Source organism: Sphaeramia orbicularis, unplaced genomic scaffold (assembly GCF_902148855.1).
Source record: "Sphaeramia orbicularis unplaced genomic scaffold, fSphaOr1.1, whole genome shotgun sequence".
Classification (NCBI taxonomy): domain Eukaryota; kingdom Metazoa; phylum Chordata; class Actinopteri; order Kurtiformes; family Apogonidae; genus Sphaeramia; species Sphaeramia orbicularis.
Window position 1 is genome coordinate 162,983 of NW_021941513.1, and position 17,500 is coordinate 180,482.

The 17,500-nt window shown below is 47.8% G+C and overlaps 1 pseudogene; it reads right to left on the minus strand.

The window, feature by feature from the left end:
* Window positions 1-172: 172 nt before the first annotated feature.
* LOC115416016 (WD repeat-containing protein 7-like) overlaps window positions 173-17,500 on the minus strand; it is a 33,195-nt pseudogene continuing 15,867 nt past the window's right edge.

The following is a 17,500-nucleotide window of genomic DNA, read 5'->3' on the forward strand; positions in this document are numbered from 1 at the left end:
ATATATATTATAATTTATTTATTTATTTTCTCACCTGGCCGATGCCTTCTTCAAGTGTTCTTCTATATTTATTTATTTATTTATTTATTTCTCACCTGGCCGGTGCCTTCTTCAAGTGTTCTTCTATATTTATTTATTTATTTATTTATTTATTTATTATTTATTTATTTTCTCACCTGGCCGGTGCCTTCTTCATGTGTTCTCCTACAAAGGTAGCGTTGGTCATGCCCATCAGAGTGTTGGCCAATGAGATGACAGACAGCAGGTGTGTGTGGTCACTGCTCTGGACACTCCATACGTCCCCTTCCCTACGATGTCCGACAGAGACAACTTCCTGCCTGTGGCCAGAGACAGCTGACGCAGCAAAGACTCCTGGGAAACAGAGGACAGGTAGAGTTAACTCTAAACACACAGGACAGGTAGAGTTAGGGTTAGGGTCAGTGTTAGCGGTAACCCTAGCGTTAGGTTCAGGGTTAGGGGTGACCCTAGCGTTAGGTTCAGGGTTAGGGTGACCCTGTGGCTCAGTTTGGTCATCCACTGACCCAAAGATCAACAGTTCAAATCCTGGCTCAGACTGTCCAACTGTCTGGCAGAGGCCCGCCTACTGGTGTGTGTGTTTGTGTGCATGTGTGTGTGTGTGTGTGAATGGGAGGCACTGGTGGGGCACCATGAAGGTGTAGAACCATGCACTATAGAAGTGCAGTCCATCCATCCATTATCTTTTGCTTCTTCTGGGGCCGGGTCGCGGGGGTAACAGTCTAACCAGGGATGCCCAGACTTCCCTCTCCCCAGACTCCTCCTCCAGCTCTTCCGGGGGGACCCCGAGGCATTCCCAGGCCAGCCGAGAGACATAGTCTCTCCAGCGTGTCCTGGGTCTTCCCCGAGGTCTCCTCCCAGTGGGACATGCCCAGAACACCTCCCCAGGGAGGCGTCCAGGAGGCATCCGAAATAGATGCCCAAGCCACCTCAGCCGGCCCCTCTCAATGCGGAGGAGCAGCGGCTCTACTCCGAGCTCCTCCCTGGTGACCGAGCTCCTCACCCTATTCCTAAGGGTGCACCCAGCCACCCTGCGGAGGAAACTCATTTCGACCGCTTGTATTCGGGATCTTGTCCTTTTGGTCCTGACCCAAAGCTCATGAACATAGGTGAGGGTAGGAACCGTAGATTGAACCGGTAAATCAAGAGCTTCTCCTCTCGGCTCAGCTCCTTCTTCACCACAACAGACCGGTACAGCGACCGCATCACTGCAGACGCTGCACTGATCCGTCTGTCAATCTCACGCTCCATCCTTTCCTCACTCGTGAACAAGACCCTGAGATACTTAAATTCCTCCACTTGGGGCAAAGACTCTCCACTGACCCGGAGAGGGCAGACCACCTTTTTCTGGTTGAGAACCATGGCCTCGGATTTGGAGGTGCTGATCCTCATCCTGCTCGCTTCACACTCGGCTGCAAACTGCCCCAGGACACGCTGAAGGTCCAGGTTGGATGAGGCCAACAGGACAACGTCATCTGCAAAAAGCAGAGACGAAATCCTGTGGTCCCCAAACCGGACCCCCTCCGGCCCCTGGCTGCGCCTAGAAATTCTGTCCATAAAAATTATGAACAGAACCGGTGACAAAGGGCAGCCCTGCCGGAGTCCAACATGCACCTGGAACAGGTCTGACTTACTGCCAGCAATGCGAACCAGGCTCCTGCTTTGGTCACACAAGGACCGGACTGCCCTTAGCAAGGGCCATGGACCCCATACTCCCGAAGCACCCCCCACAGGATACCATGAGGGACAAGGTTGAACGCCTTCTCCAGATCCACAAAACACATGTGGACTGGTTGGGCAAACTCCCATGAACCCTAGAGCACCCGATGGAGAGTATAGAGCTGGTCCAGTGTTCCGCGATCGGACGAAAACCGCATTGTTCCTCCTGGATCCGAGGTTCGGCTATCGGTCGGATCCTCCTCCCCAGTACCCTGGAATAGACTTCCCCCGGGAGGCTGAGGAGTGTGATCCCCCTGTGGTTGGAGCACATCCTCCGGTCCCCCTTCTTAATAAGGGGGACCACCACCCAGTCTGCCGGTCCAGAGGTACTGTCCCCGACTGCCACACGATGTTACAGAGACGTGTCAGCCAAGACAGTCCCTGCACATCCAGAGACTTAAGGTACTCAGGGCGAATCTCATCCACCCCCGGAGCCCTGCCACCGAGGACCTTGCCAACCACCTCGTGACTTCAGCTTGGGTGATGTACGAGTCCACCTCTGACACCTCAACCTCTGCTTCCTCCATGGAAGACGTGACAGTGGGATTGAGGAGATTATCAAAATATTCCCTTCTACCATCCGACAACATCCCTAGTCAAGGTCAGCAGCTCCCAGTTCCACTGTAAACAGTGTTGGTGGTGCACTGCTTTCTCCTCCTTAGGCGCCGCATGGTTTGCCAGAATTTCCTCGAGGGCCGACCGATAGTCCTTCTCCATGGTCTCCCCAAACTCCACCCAGACCCGAGTTTTTGCCTCCACAACCGCTTGGGCTGCTGCACGCCTGGCCTTCCGGTACCCATCAGCTGCCTCGGAGTCCCACGGGCCAACAAGGCTCGATAAGACTCCTTCTTCAGCTTGACGGCATCCCTTACTTCCGGGGTCCACCACCGGGTTCGGGGATTGCTGCCATGACAGGCACCGGAGACCCTGCGACCACAGCTCCGAGCAGCCGCTTTGACAATGGAAGTGGAGAACATGGTCCATTCGGACTCAATGTCCCCAGCCTCCCCCGGGGATCTGGGAGAAGCTCTGCCGGAGGTGGGAGTTGAAGACCGCACTGACATCGAGCTCTGCCAGACATTCCCAACAGACCCTAACAACACGTTTGGGCCTGCCGAGTCGGTCCGGTTTCCTCCTTTGCCAGCGGATCCAACTCACCACCAGGTGGTGATCAGTTGACAGCTCCGCCCCTCTCTTTACCCGAGTGTCCAAAACACGCGGCCGGAGGTCTGATGACACAAAAACAAAGTCGATCATCGACCTCCGACCTAGGGTGTCCTGGTGCCAAGTGCACTTATGGACATCCTTGTGTTCGAACATGGTGTTTGTTCTGGACAAACTGTGACGAGCACAGAAGTCCAATAACAAAACACCACTCAGGTTCAGATCAGGGAGGCCGTTCCTCCCAATCACCCCCTCCAGGTCTCACTGTCGTTGCCCACATGGGCATTGAAGTCACCCAGGAGAACAATGGAGTCCCCAGTCGGAGCACCATCCAGCACCCCTCCCAGGGACTCCAAGAAGGCTTGGTACTCTGCACTGCTGTTCGGCCCGTAGGCCGAAACAACAGTGAGGCACCAGTCCCCGACCCGAAGGCACAGGTACGCGACCCTCTCGTTCACCGGGGTGAACTCCAACACATGGCGGCTGAGCTGAGGGGCTATGAGCAAGCCCACACCAGCCCACTGCCTCTCACCGTGGGCAACGCCAGAGAAGTGGAGAGTCCAGCCCCTCTGGAGGGGTTGGTTCCAGAGCCCAAGGTGAGTGTGGAGGTGAGCCCCACTATATCTAGACAGTATCTCTCAACCTCCCTCACAAGCTCCGGCTCCTCCCCCCAAGTGAAGTGACATCCATGTCCCAAGAGCTAGACTCTGTGTCCGGGGATCAGGTTGTCGGGCCCCCTGCTGTTGACCTGCCACCCAATCCACACTGCACCCAGCCCCTATGATTCCCTTGGTGGGTTGTGAGTCCACTGGAGGGCGGGCCCACATCGCTCCTTCGGGCTGGGCCCGGCCAGACCCTGTGGGCATAGGCCCGGCCACCGGCCATCAGCCACTCGCATTCGAGCCCCAACCCCAGGCCTGGCTCCAGGGTGGGACCCCGGCTGCACCATACCGGGCGACGTCATGTTCTTGAGTTGTTTCATTTTCATAAGGGCTTCTGAACTGCTCTTAGTCTGGCCCGTCACCCAGGACCTGTTTGCCTTGGGAGACCCTACCAGGGGCATAAAGCCCCTGACAACATAGCTCCTGGGATCGCCAAGGCTGATCAGTGGCCCTGCCCTGTGGGCCCCCCCCCACGCCAAGGAGGTTATGTTTTTGCCAGGGTTTGTTTGTTTGTTTGTCTGTCTGTTAGTGTGCAACATAACTCAAAAAGTTATGGACAGATTTTGATGAAATTTTCAGGGTTTGTTGGAAATGGGCCCCCCTGTGGGCCCCCCCACCCCCGATCACCACCAAAATTTAATCATTTCTTCCTTATCCCATTTCCAACAAACCCTGAAAATTTCATCAAAATCTGTCCATAACTTTTGAGTTATGTTGCACACTAACGGACAGACAAACAAACAGACAAACAAACAAACAAAACAAACCCTGGCAAAAACATAACCTCCTTGGCGGAGGTAATATTGCAATGCAATGTAAGGTAATCTAACCCCCCCCCCCTCCCCCCATGGTCCCAGGTCCACAGCATCCCCCCCCTCCCCTACAGTCCACGGCGTCCCCCCCCTCCCCTCCAATCCTACATACCTTAAATGTGGGCAGCATCAGGGACATGGGACATGTGACCCCCCCCCCCCCCCCCCCCCACACACACACACACATACCTTAAAGGTGGGCAGCATCAGGGACATGTGCCCCCCCCTGGAGATGAGTCCAAAGGAGATGGGGCAGTGCGGTCTGAGCATGCCCAGTCGGTCCATGCAGATGTTGTCCAGCTGCAGGTTGAGTCCCCAGGCGTGCAGACAGGACATGAACAGTTTGGCCGTGTCCATGGTCAGGTTGTACTCCAGCAGACTCAGACTCTTAGACTTCTCCTCACGCCTCCTCTGCTCCTCCTCCTCCTCCTCGTCTTCGTCCAACAGGTGCTCCTTTATCGTCTCCTTCATGGTCTCCTTCACCTGGGGACCACAGAAGGGTAGGGTTGTGCCGCGTTTCCACTTAGTGGAACCAGCTCGACTCGGTTCGGCTCGACTCAGTATTCCTGGAGACCGTTTCCATTACAAGATACTACAGACTTTACAGTACCTGGATGCGGCGCGTTACTTCCGTGTCGTCTGTTCAGAGAGTTGCTGATAAACTCACTCGTTGCGTGTTGTCTCGTCTGAATTTTTACGTCGGCCACCAAAGACTGAATCTCCTCGACGAACCATGGTGTAGTTTTGGACTGTTCTCACGTGGATTAATGTATTGCTATATTTACTGTCCACTTCCGCATCTATTTCTGTGACCAATCAGTGGTCTGCAGTGTTTACACGTCACGTTTTAGTATCTGGTCCCCAGTCCTGGAACCTCAGCGGAGGTGAGACCAAAAAAGTAGTACCGGGTACCAGATTCCAGGTCCTTTTTCGTAATGGAAACGCAAAAAAGGCCGAGCCGAGTCGAGTCGAGCCGATACCACGTAGTGGGAAACGGGGCATTAGAGTTAGGGTTAGGGTTCCAGCTGTATGATGGGAAATGTAGGCTGGTGGATTTCAAACAGGGCTGTCGGACTCCAGTCTGTCACATGTTCATCATAGAATCTGTGAAACGGTTTGAATTCTGTTTCCTTGTACATTTGTCGATCAAACGTCAGTATTTGATCTGGGCATCTGTTGACTACCTGCCTCATACAGTATGTCCCTCTGTCCTTCTGCAGAGTTTACACCAGTTCTGTCAAACTCATGTCAGTTCAGTTCCACATTCAGTTAAATTTAATCTGCAGTGGACCCAAACAGAAAAATAACAGAATAATATAGAAATAATGTCAAGTCCAAACTTTTCTGTTATACAGTGAAAAAAGTAAATTTGCATTATGAACAGGTTTACATCTATAAACTATCCTTTCAAAAGATGTGAATAACATGAACAAACTGAAAAAAAATCAGTGTAATTTTTACACTATTCTGCCTCAGTTTATCATTTCCACATGTTCATTATAACGTACAGATCACAGTGGATCTACAAACACACAAAACATTTAATAACAGAGAATATTGGTAAAATTGTACTTATTCTCTTAAGATATTTCAGGTTGTTCATATTTGTTCGGGTTATTCACATTTTTTTGCAAAATTATACTTTGTTTTGGTGTAAATAGATGAAAATATTTACATTTACAAACAGAAGCTTGTGGAATTGGCATTATTTCTGTGTTATTATGATAGTATTTGACTGTTCTGACCCATTTGAGATTGAACTGGTCTGAATGTGGAACCTGAACTAAGAGGATTGTTCATATCTTCAGTGTAATTTTTGCATTTCACAAATTCATCCCAGGGTCAGACTGGGACCCTTTGGTGGACCGGACTGGACCCTTTGGTGGGCTGGATTTGGGCCCTGGGCCGCATGTTTGACACCTGTGGTCTACTCATTCCTTTCTTTTCCAGTTCTGCTTCAAACCCACTCAGTATCAGTTTAACCCTTTAAATCCACTCAGTACTTTTCAGGGTACTGGAGTACCTACTCTAAATACTCGATTACACCCATAAATGTTCCTGTCATTTGATCCACGGGGGCAGTTCCTGCAGTGGTCCCTCCCCCACCTATCCAGTCTATTGGTTTGATTGACAGGTGCCTGGAGGTTCTGACCTGTTTGAAGATCTTGTTGGCCAGGAAGGACCCCCCCTTGTCGGCCCCCGCCTGGCTCTTCTGCAGGGTCTCTGGGGACACCAGGGTGGGATTGGGCCGCTGCGCCTCCTCCGTCAGCAGCTGGATGATCACCGCCTCCACGTCGAAGAACAGGATGTGCATGTCCGGGTCTGTCACGTTGGTCTTCATGGCCTGCACCACCAGGGCATTGTGGGAGTATTTGGGCAGGTTACCCTGGAAACGACACAATAGACGGAGAGACGTGTTAGTGGATGACTTTGACTGAGTTTGGAGGAACATTCAGGTGTGTTTGACAGGGAACAGGAACAGAAACAGGAACAAGAACAGGAACAGGGTTAGGGTTACTGACCATGTGTGATCTCCTTCAGAGCTCCAATCATGTCTCAGTCAGAGAAAACAAACCCAGTGTCAGACCTAAGTTCATTTATTTTTAAAAGTGGGACGTGACCCTGATTTAACTGCAGAACCAGTGGTCCAGAAACAGCACAGTTCAATAAGTCAGAACCTTTAACTATTCATGACACATGCATGAAATGTTCAGGAGGTTTCCTGAGGAAAGACACACCTTTAACTTCTGCAAAAGAAAAGATTCAAGAACATCTGAAAGAGCTAGAAAGAACATCCACCGATTAAAGAACATCTGCAGATTAAAAAACATTCACTGCTGTTCATATATTCATGCACATTCCACCTTTAATTCTGTTCATATATTCATTCCACCTTTAATTCAGTTCATATATTCACGCACATTCCAACTTTAATTCTGTTCATATATTCATTCCACCTTTAATTCAGTTCATATATTCATTCCACCTTTAATTCTGTTCATATATTCATTCCTCCTTTAATTCACTTCATATATTCATGCACATTCCACCTTTAAGTCTGTTCATATATTTATTCACCTTTAATTCTGTTCATATATTAATTCCACCTTTAATTCAGTTCATATATTCATGCACATTCCACCTTTAATTCTGTTCATATATTCATTCCACCTTTAATTCTGTTCATATATTCATTCCACCTTTAATTCAGTTCATATATTCATGCACATTCCACCTTTAATTCTGTTCATATATTCATTCCACCTTTAATTCAGTTCATATATTCACGCACATTCCACCTTTAATTCTGTTCATATATTCATTCCACCTTTAATTCAGTTCATATATTCACGCACATTCCACCTTTAATTCAGTTCATATATTCATGCACATTCCGCCTTTAATTCTGTTCATATATTCATTCCGCCTTTAATTCTGTTCATATATTCATTCCACCTTTAATTCTGTTCCCATCTCTGCAGTGTCAGCTGGAACAGGAAGTGGATTTGGACGCTACAGACACATTGTGGGCGTGTCATGGGCGGGCTGTGGGCGGTTCCTACCTTGTCTGCGTTGTCAGTTGCCAGCAGGTTGGTTGCCAGTGTCTGCAGTTTGTGCGTTGCCATGTTCTTCAGTGCTGCCAGGCTCCGCCTCGTCATGGCCTGTTTCAGATTGACGGCTGAGTGGCTCAGAGCGTCCACAGTGGACGGAGCCACTTCATCACAGGCGTTCAGGATCTCCACCGCAGTGATGCCCATGACGCAGCGGTCCAACGCACCTGAACACAACACCGCAACAACAACACACAACAACAGGTACGGTTAGGGTTAGGGTCCATCGCACTTGAACACACAGGTCTGAGTCCGTCCCTGAACCCTGAACCCTGAGTCTGACCCAGGTCTGAGTCTGACCCTGAACTTTGAGTCCATCTACTCTGAGATCAGAAACTCAGAGTTTTTGGTTCCACAGCTCATTTGATGGACTCACAGTAGTTTGACCTGGAGTTAAACACCACAGCTGGAAAAAGACAACATCAACGGAGCAACGATTGGACCAGTCACCATGGCAACGGGGTTCTGTGGTTTTAGGGATAGGGTCTAATTTCAGGGGTTCTGGTTCTGTGGTTTTAGGGTTAGGGTTCCCTCAGTGCCCTCTGCTGTTCAGTAGCAGCATCATCAATCTGAATAAGTAGAGGAGGTGCAGAGGAGGTGCAGAGAAGGTGCAGAGGAGGTGAGTGTGAAATGAAGGAGGTGAGTTTACTGAGAACATGGACATGGAATAGATCTAATACAGGAAGTGAGGTCACTGACCATATGAAGAGGAGGAGGAGGAAGAGGAGGAGGAGGAGGAGGTGGTTTTGGACTGACTCTGCCGTCTGCTGGTGTAACCTGACACCACACACACCTGCACACACAGTTCACCTCCACCAGAATGAACAGACCCTAAACCAAGTGGGTTAGGGTCAGTTCATTCTGGGTTAGGGTCAGTTCATTCTGGGTTAGGGTCTGTTCATTCTGGGTTAGGGTCTGTTCATTCTGGGTTAGGGTCAGTTCATTCTGGGTTAGGGTCAGTTCACTCTGGGTTAGGGTCAGTTCATTCTGGGTTAGGGTCTGTTCATTCTGGGTTAGGGTCTGTTCATTCTGGGTTAGGGTCAGTTCATTCTGGGTTAGGGTCAGTTCACTCTGGGTTAGGGTCAGTTCATTCTGGGTTAGGGTCTGTTCATTCTGGGTTAGGGGTTCCACCAGTACAGGGCAGTCAGTCCAAACCTGCATGACAGCGGAGGAAGGAAGAAGAAAAAACACCTGAGATGGGAGCACAACCCTAACCCTAACCCACATGTGTTTGGGTCCAGCTGAGCCCTATTTAACCCGCTGGACATATCAGGGTTAGGGTTAGGCTCAGTCTAAACTCACCTGGGTCAAGGTTAGGGTTAGTCCAAACCCCTCTTACCTGGGTTAGGGTTAGTCTAAACTCACTTGGGTTCGGATCAGGGTTAGTTTTAGTCCAAACTCAACTATGTCGATCTGGGTCAGGGTTAGTCTTAATCTAAACTCACCTGTGTCCATCTGGGTCAGGGCTAGTCTTAGTCTAAACTCACCTGGGTTAGGGTCAGGGTTAGTCTTAGTCTAAACTCACCTGGGTCTGGGTTAGTCTTAGTCCTAGTCTAAACTCACCTGTGTCCATCAGGGTTAGGGTTAGTCTTAGTCCTGGCCTAAACTCATCTGTGTCCATCAGTCTTAGTCTTGGTCTAAACTCACCTGTGTCCATCAGTCTTAGTCTTAGTCCTGGTCTAAGCTCACCTGTGTCCATCAGGGTTAGTCCTGGTCTAAACTCACCTGGGTTAGTCCTGGTCTAAACTCACTTGTGTCCATCTGGGTTAGTCTTAGTCTAAATTCACCTGGGTCTGGGTCAGTCTTAGCCCTGGTCTAAACTCACCTGGGTCAGTCTTAGTCCTGGTCTAAACTCACCTGTGTCCATCTGCCAGACGTACACAGACCCGTCAGAACACCCCACCACCAGGTAGTCGTCTGCAGGACGCCACTTGATCACCTGGATGGGGAACAGGTGTCTGGACGCCAGCATGATGCACTTCCGCTCCCTGAGACTGAGCAGACCCACCGAGTGGTCCGAGGCAACGGAACACACGCAATGTTGGACCCGAGTCTAAAAGAGAAGAGTCAGGGTTAAACTAGAGTCAGGTTTAACTAGAGTCTGAAAGAACATGAGTCAGGTTTAAACTAGAGTCAGAAAGAACATGAGTCAGGTTTAAACTACAGTCAGGTTTAAACTAGAGTCTGAAAGAACATGAGTCAGGTTTAAACTACAGTCAGGTTTAAACTAGAGTCAGGCTTAAACTAGAGTCTGAAAGAACGTGAGTCAGGTTTAAACTAGAGTCAGGTTTAAACTAGAGTCTGAAAGAACATGAGTCAGGTTTAAACTACAGTCAGGTTTAAACTAGAGTCTGAAAGAACATGAGTCAGGTTTAAACTAGAGTCAGGTTTAAACTAGAGTCTGAAAGAACATGAGTCAGGTTTAAACTAGAGTCAGGTTTAAACTAGAGTCTGAAAGAACATGAGTCAGGTTTAAACTAGAGTCAGGTTTAAACTAGAGTCTGAAAGAACATGAGTCAGGTTTAAACTAGAGTCTGAAAGAACATGAGTCAGGTTTAAACTAGAGTCAGGTTTAAACTAGAGTCTGAAAGAACATGAGTCAGGTTTAAACTAGAGTCAGGTTTAAACTAGAGTCTGAAAGAACATGAGTCAGGTTTAAACTACAGTCAGGTTTAAACTAGAGTCTGAAAGAACATTAGTCAGGTTTAAACTAGAGTCAGGTTTAAACTAGAGTCTGAAAGAACATGAGTCAGGTTTAAACTACAGTCAGGTTTAAACTAGAGTCTGAAAGAACATGAGTCAGGTTTAAACTACAGTCAGGTTTAAACTAGAACATGAGTCAGGTTTAAACTAGAGTCAGGTTTAAACTAGAGTCTGAAAGAACATGAGTCAGGTTTAAACTAGAGTCTGAAAGAACATGAGTCAGGTTTAAACTAGAGTCTGAAAGAACATGAGTCAGGTTTAAACTAGTCAGGTTTAAACTAGAGTCTGAAAGAACATGAGTCAGGTTTAAACTAGAGTCAGGTTTAAACTACAGTCTGAAAGAACATGAGTCAGGTTTAAACTACAGTCAGGTTTAAACTAGAGTCAGGTTTAAACTAGAGTCTGAAAGAACATGAGTCAGGTTTAAACTAGAGTAAGGTTTAAACTAGAGTCTGAAAGAACATGAGTCAGGTTTAAACTACAGTCAGGTTTAAACTAGAGTCTGAAAGAACATGAGTCAGGTTTAAACTAGAGTAAGGTTTAAACTAGAGTCTGAAAGAACATGAGTCAGGTTTAAACTACAGTCAGGTTTAAACTAGAGTCAGGTTTAAACTAGAGTCTGAAAGAACATGAGTCAAGTTTAAACTAGAGTAAGGTTTAAACTAGAGTCTGAAAGAACATGAGTCAGGTTTAAACTACAGTCAGGTTTAAACTAGAGTCTGAAAGAACATGAGTCAGGTTTAAACTAGAGTAAGGTTTAAACTAGAGTCTGAAAGAACATGAGTCAGGTTTAAACTACAGTCAGGTTTAAACTAGAGTCTGAAAGAACATGAGTCAGGTTTAAAACTAGAGTAAGGTTTAAACTAGAGTATGAAAGAACATGAGTCAGGTTTAAACTACAGTCAGGTTTAAACTAGAGTCTGAAAGAACATGAGTCAGGTTTAAACTAGAGTAAGGTTTAAACTAGAGTCTGAAAGAACATGAGTCAGGTTTAAACTACAGTCAGGTTTAAACTAGAGTCAGGTTTAAACTAGAGTCTGAAAGAACATGAGTCAGGTTTAAACTAGAGTAAGGTTTAAACTAGAGTCTGAAAGAACATGAGTCAGGTTTAAACTACAGTCAGGTTTAAACTAGAGTCAGGTTTAAACTAGAGTCTGAAAGAACATGAATCAGGTTTAAACTAGAGTCAGGTTTAAACTAGAGTCTGAAAGAACATGAGTCAGGTTTAAACTAGAGTCAGGTTTAAACTAGAGTCTGAAAGAACATGAGTCAGGTTTAAACTACAGTCAGGTTTAAACTAGAGTCTGAAAGAACATGAGTCAGGTTTAAACTACAGTCAGGTTTAAACTAGAGTCTGAAAGAACATGAGTCAGGTTTAAACTACAGTCAGGTTAAACTAGAGTCTGAAAGAACATGAGTCAGGTTTAAACTACAGTCAGGTTTAAACTACAGTCAGGTTTAAACTAGAGTCTGAAAGAACATGAGTCAGGTTTAAACTACAGTCAGGTTTAAACTAGAGTCTGAAAGAACATGAGTCAGGTTTAAACTACAGTCAGGTTTAAACTAGAGTCAGGTTTAAACTAGAGTCTGAAAGAACATGAGTCAGGTTTAAACTACAGTCAGGTTTAAACTAGAGTCTGAAAGAACATGAGTCAGGTTTAAACTACAGTCAGGTTTAAACTAGAGTCTGAAAGAACATGAGTCAGGTTTAAACTACAGTCAGGTTTAAACTAGAGTAAGGTTTAAACTAGAGTCTGAAAGAACATGAGTCAGGTTTAAACTAGAGTCAGGTTTAAACTAGAGTCTGAAAGAACATGAATCAGGTTTAAACTAGAGTCAGGGTTAAACTAGAGTCAGGTTTAAACTAGAGTCAGGTTTAAACTAGGGTCTGAAAGAACATGAGTCAGGTTTAAACTACAGTCAGGTTTAAACTAGAGTCTGAAAGAACATGAGTCAGGTTTAAACTAGAGTCAGGTTTAAACTAGTGTCTGAGAGAACATGAATCAGGTTTAAACTAGAGTCAGGTTTAAACTAGTGTCTGAAAGAACATGAGTCAGGTTTAAACTAGAGTCAGGTTTAAACTAGTGTCTGAAAGAACATGAGTCAGGTTTAAAATAGAGTCTGAGAGAACATGAGTCAGGTTTAAACTAGAGTCAGGTTTAAACTAGAGTCAGGTTAAAACTAGTGTCTGGAAGAACATGAGTCAGGTTTAAACTAGAGTCAGGTTAAAACTAGTGTCTGAAAGAACATGAGTCAGGTTTAAACTAGAGTCAGGTTTAAACTAGTGTCTGAAAGAACATAAGTCAGGTTTAAACTAGAGTCAGGTTTAAACTAGAGTCTGAAAGAACACGGGTCAGGTTTAAACTAGAGTCAGGTTTAAACTAGAGTCAGGTTAAAACTAGTGTCTGAAAGAACATGAGTCAGGTTTAAACTAGAGTCAGGTTTAAACTAGTGTCTGAAAGAACATAAGTCAGGTTTAAACTAGAGTCAGGTTTAAACTAGAGTCTGAAAGAACACGGGTCAGGTTTAAAGGTGCTGCAGAGTTTCATTTCCCAGTGTGTCCTCAGTTCTGTCCATCCTCTGTCATACCCTCAGTTTCATTGGTCTGTCAGTCTGTCTGTCAGTACTCAGCTGAATCTGTTGCATTATGGTGAACTGCATTGTGGGAAACAGAGGCTAATGCTGCTGCTGCAGGCATAACCTCCATTTACCACAATGCACGTCGAAACTGTTCAGTGTAGTACAACAGATTCAGGTCAGTAATGACAGACAGATGAACAGATCAATGAAACTGAGGATGGACAGAACTGAGGACACACTGGAAATGAAAGTCTGCGGCACCTTTAAACCAGAGTCTGAAAAACACCAGTCAGATTTAAACCACAGTCTGTTCAATGTGTTCAATGTGTTCAATGTGTCTGATCTGAACTCAGTGTTTTTCCAACTCAGTTATTTTCCACAATCATAGACTTGTTAGTGTTTGTGTTCGTTAGTGAAGTGTTAATTAAATGAGGATGTGAAAGGTCAACGTCATCATAATAGTATTGATGGCGTTACCATGGCAACAACACACACTGCCTTAATTCACCTAAATGTCACTGAAACCATGTGACCCTGGATTTAGACTGAGACGACTGCAGCATTTAGACTGAGACGAAAGGACGACTGAGACTAAAGGACGACTGTGGTTACTGAGACAACTGAGACAACTGAGGAGAACGAGGAGACCGAGGCCACTGCAGCGACTGCCTGAGTAACCACAGTCAAACATTTTAATTAAAGGGCGCGCACACACATACACACACACACACACCTGCAGACCACACACACACACACACACACACACACACACACACATACACATACACATACCCTGCAGACATTCATATCCTCTTAAAGTCCGGCTGCAGATGTTCATATCCATGCAAACTCATAAACTGTGTCCTGACTCTTAAACTCACGCTGCAGTTCTCTGGTGGTACGATCAGCTGGCTGATCTCTCCTCCGTGGACACAGAAAATGTGTTTCATTTCTCCAGTGAAAATGTCCCAGACGATGACAGAGAAGTCCACTCCTCCAGACACCAGAGAGCGCTGGTCGTACCTGGGGGACACCTGGTATGGGTACAGCACGCACGTCACCTTATTCCTGTGGCCACGGAGGGTCCGATGGGGGGGCCACCCTGAGGGAGGGGCCAAAGGAACCACAGTTAACATCTGTACACATGAGGGTCTGATGGGGGTGGGGCACCCTGAGGGAGGGGCCAAAGGAACCACTGTTAACAGTCTGTACACATGAGGTCACATGACTTCCATCAGAGCGTCCTGGTTAGATGTGGTTCAACAGCTGAACCTGAACCAGGTCCAGCTGGACTCAGAGCAGGACTGATGGGTCCAGGGTTCTACTGAGGATACAGAACCAGGGTTCTACTGAGGACAAAGAACCAGGGTCCTACTGAGGGTACAGAACCAGGGTTCTACTGAGGACACAGAACCAGGGTTCTACTAAGGACACAGAACCAGGGTTCTACTGAGGATATAGAACCAGGGTTCTACTGAGGACACAGAACCAGGGTTCTACTAAGGACACAGAACCAGGGTTCTACTGAGGGTACAGAACCAGGGTTCTACTGAGGACACAGAACCAGGGTTCTACTGAGGGTACAGAACCAGGGTTCTACTGAGGACACAGAACCAGGGTTCTACTAAGGACACAGAACCAGGGTTCTACTGAGGATATAGAACCAGGGTTCTACTGAGGGTACAGAACCAGGGTTCTACTGAAGATACAGAACCAGGGTTCTACTAAGGACACAGAACCAGGGTTCTACTGAGGATATAGAACCAGGGTTCTACTGAGGGTACAGAACCAGGGTTCTACTGAAGATACAGAACCAGGGTTCTACTGAGGGTACAGAACCAGGATTCTGCTGAGGGTACAGAACCAGGGTTCTACTGAGGATACATTACACCCACATTGATGGATGAATGTAAAAAAAAAAAAAAATGTCTGTCATGTTTTCATCAGTACAGAAAACGACAATGAAATGACTTTAGCTAAACGTAAGGATTAGGACGACTGAACGACCTCTAACAGGGATGCCCCCTGTCCTCCCGTTAATGTATGTGCAGGGGTTCTACCTCTGCGGAGCATGTGCGGTGGTTCTACCTCTGCGGAGCATGTGCGATGGTTCTACCTCTGCGGAGCATGTGCGATGGTTCTACCTCTGCGGAGCATGTGCGATGGTTCTACCTCTACAGAGCATGTGCAGTGGTTCTGCCTCTACAGAGCATGTGCAGTGGTTCTACCTCTGCAGAGCATGTGCGGTGGTTCTACCTCTACGGAGCATGTGCGGTGGTTCTACCTCTGCGGAGCATGTGCGGTGGTTCTACCTCTGTGGAGCATGTGCGATGGTTCTACCTGTACAGAGCATGTGCGGTGGTTCTACCTCTGCGGAGCATGTGCGGTGGTTCTACCTCTGCGGAGCATGTGCGGTGGTTCTACCTCTACGGAGCATGTGTGATGGTTCTACCTCTACAGAGCATGTGCGGTGGTTCTACCTCTACAGAGCATGTGCGATGGTTCTACCTCTACGGAGCATGTGCGATGGTTCTACCTCTACAGAGCATGTGCGGTGGTTCTACCTCTACAGAGCATGTGCGGTGGTTCTACCTCTACGGAGCATGTGCGATGGTTCTACCTCTACGGAGCATGTGCGGTGGTTCTACCTCTACAGAGCATGTGCAGTGGTTCTACCTCTGCAGAGCATGTGCAGTGGTTCTACCTCTATAGAGCATGTGCAGTGGTTCTACCTCTACAGAGCATGTGCGGTGGTTCTACCTCTACAGAGCATGTGCGGTGGTTCTACCTCTGCGGAGCATGTGCGGTGGTTCTACCTCTGCGGAGCATGTGCTCCCCCTGCAGCAGCTGGACGATGGCAGTCTGAGTGGCAGGAACTAAGATGATGCTGCCGTCTTCTCGACCACAAACCAGTCGACCCTGAGACGGAATGTAGACGCTGGCGGTCACCTGAAAGAGAAAGACAAACCAGTGACACCCACTGGACTGGGGACCTGTGGTTGGGTTAGGGTTAGAGTGGAGCCTCACCTTGATGGGCTGGTCTTTAGGGTTAGGGTGGAGCCTCACCTTGATGGGCTGGTCTTTAGGGTTAGTGTTAGGGTGGAGCCTCACCTTGATGGGCTGGTCTTTAGGATTAGGATTAGGGTGGAGCCTCACCTTGATGGGCTGGTCTATAGGGTTAGGGTTAGGGAGGAGCCTCACCTTGATGGGCTGGTCTTTAGGGTTAGGGTGGAGCCTCACCTTGATGGGCTGGTCTTTAGGGTTAGGGTGGAGCCTCACCTTGATGGGCTGGTCTTTAGGGTTAGTGTTAGGGTGGAGCCTCACCTTGATGGGTTGGTCTCTAGGGTTAGGATTTGAGTGGAGCCTCACCTTGATGGGTTGGTCTCTAGGGCTAGGATTTGGGTGGAGCCTCACCTTGATGGGCTCGTCTTTAGGGTTAAGGTTAGTGTTAGGGTGGAGCCTCACCTTGATGGGCTGGTCTTTAGGGTTAGGGTTAGCGTTAGGGTGGAGCCTCACCTTGATGGGTTGGTCTCTAGGGTTAGGATTTGGGTGGAGCCTCACCTTGATGGGCTGGTCTTTAGGGTTAGGATTAGTGTTAGGGTGGAGCCTCACCTTGATGGGCTGGTCTTTAGGGTTAGGGTGGAGCCTCACCTTATTGGGCTGGTCTTTAGGGTTAGGGTGGAGCCTCACCTTGATGGGCTGGTCTTTAGGGTTAGAGTGGAACCTCACCTTGATGGGCTGGTCTTTAGGGTTAGGGTTAGGGTGGAGCCTCACCTTGATGGGCTGGTCTTTAGGGTTAGGGTTAGTGATAGGGCGGAGCCTCACCTTGATGGGCTGGTCTTTAGGGTCAGGGTTAGGGTGGAGCCTCACCTTGATGGGCTGGTCTTTTCCTGGTAGAACACTCAGCTGGTCGATGATCCCTGCAGACACTGGGACCAGTTTATCAAAGGCCTCCTGCAGACTGATGGAGGACCAGACCTGCAGATCTGAGGACCACAAACACACTGAGCCAGGTAGGGTTTGATCCAGCATCCACCCACGCATCTGTGTTTGCGTCTGCATCTGTGTCTGCATCTGTGTATGCATCTCCATCTGTGCCTGCGTCTGCATCTGTGTCTGCATCTGTCTATGTCTGTGTCTGCATCTGCATCTGTGTGATCAGCGTCTGCATCTGTGTCTGCATCTGCGCCTGTGTCTGCATCTGTGCCTGTGT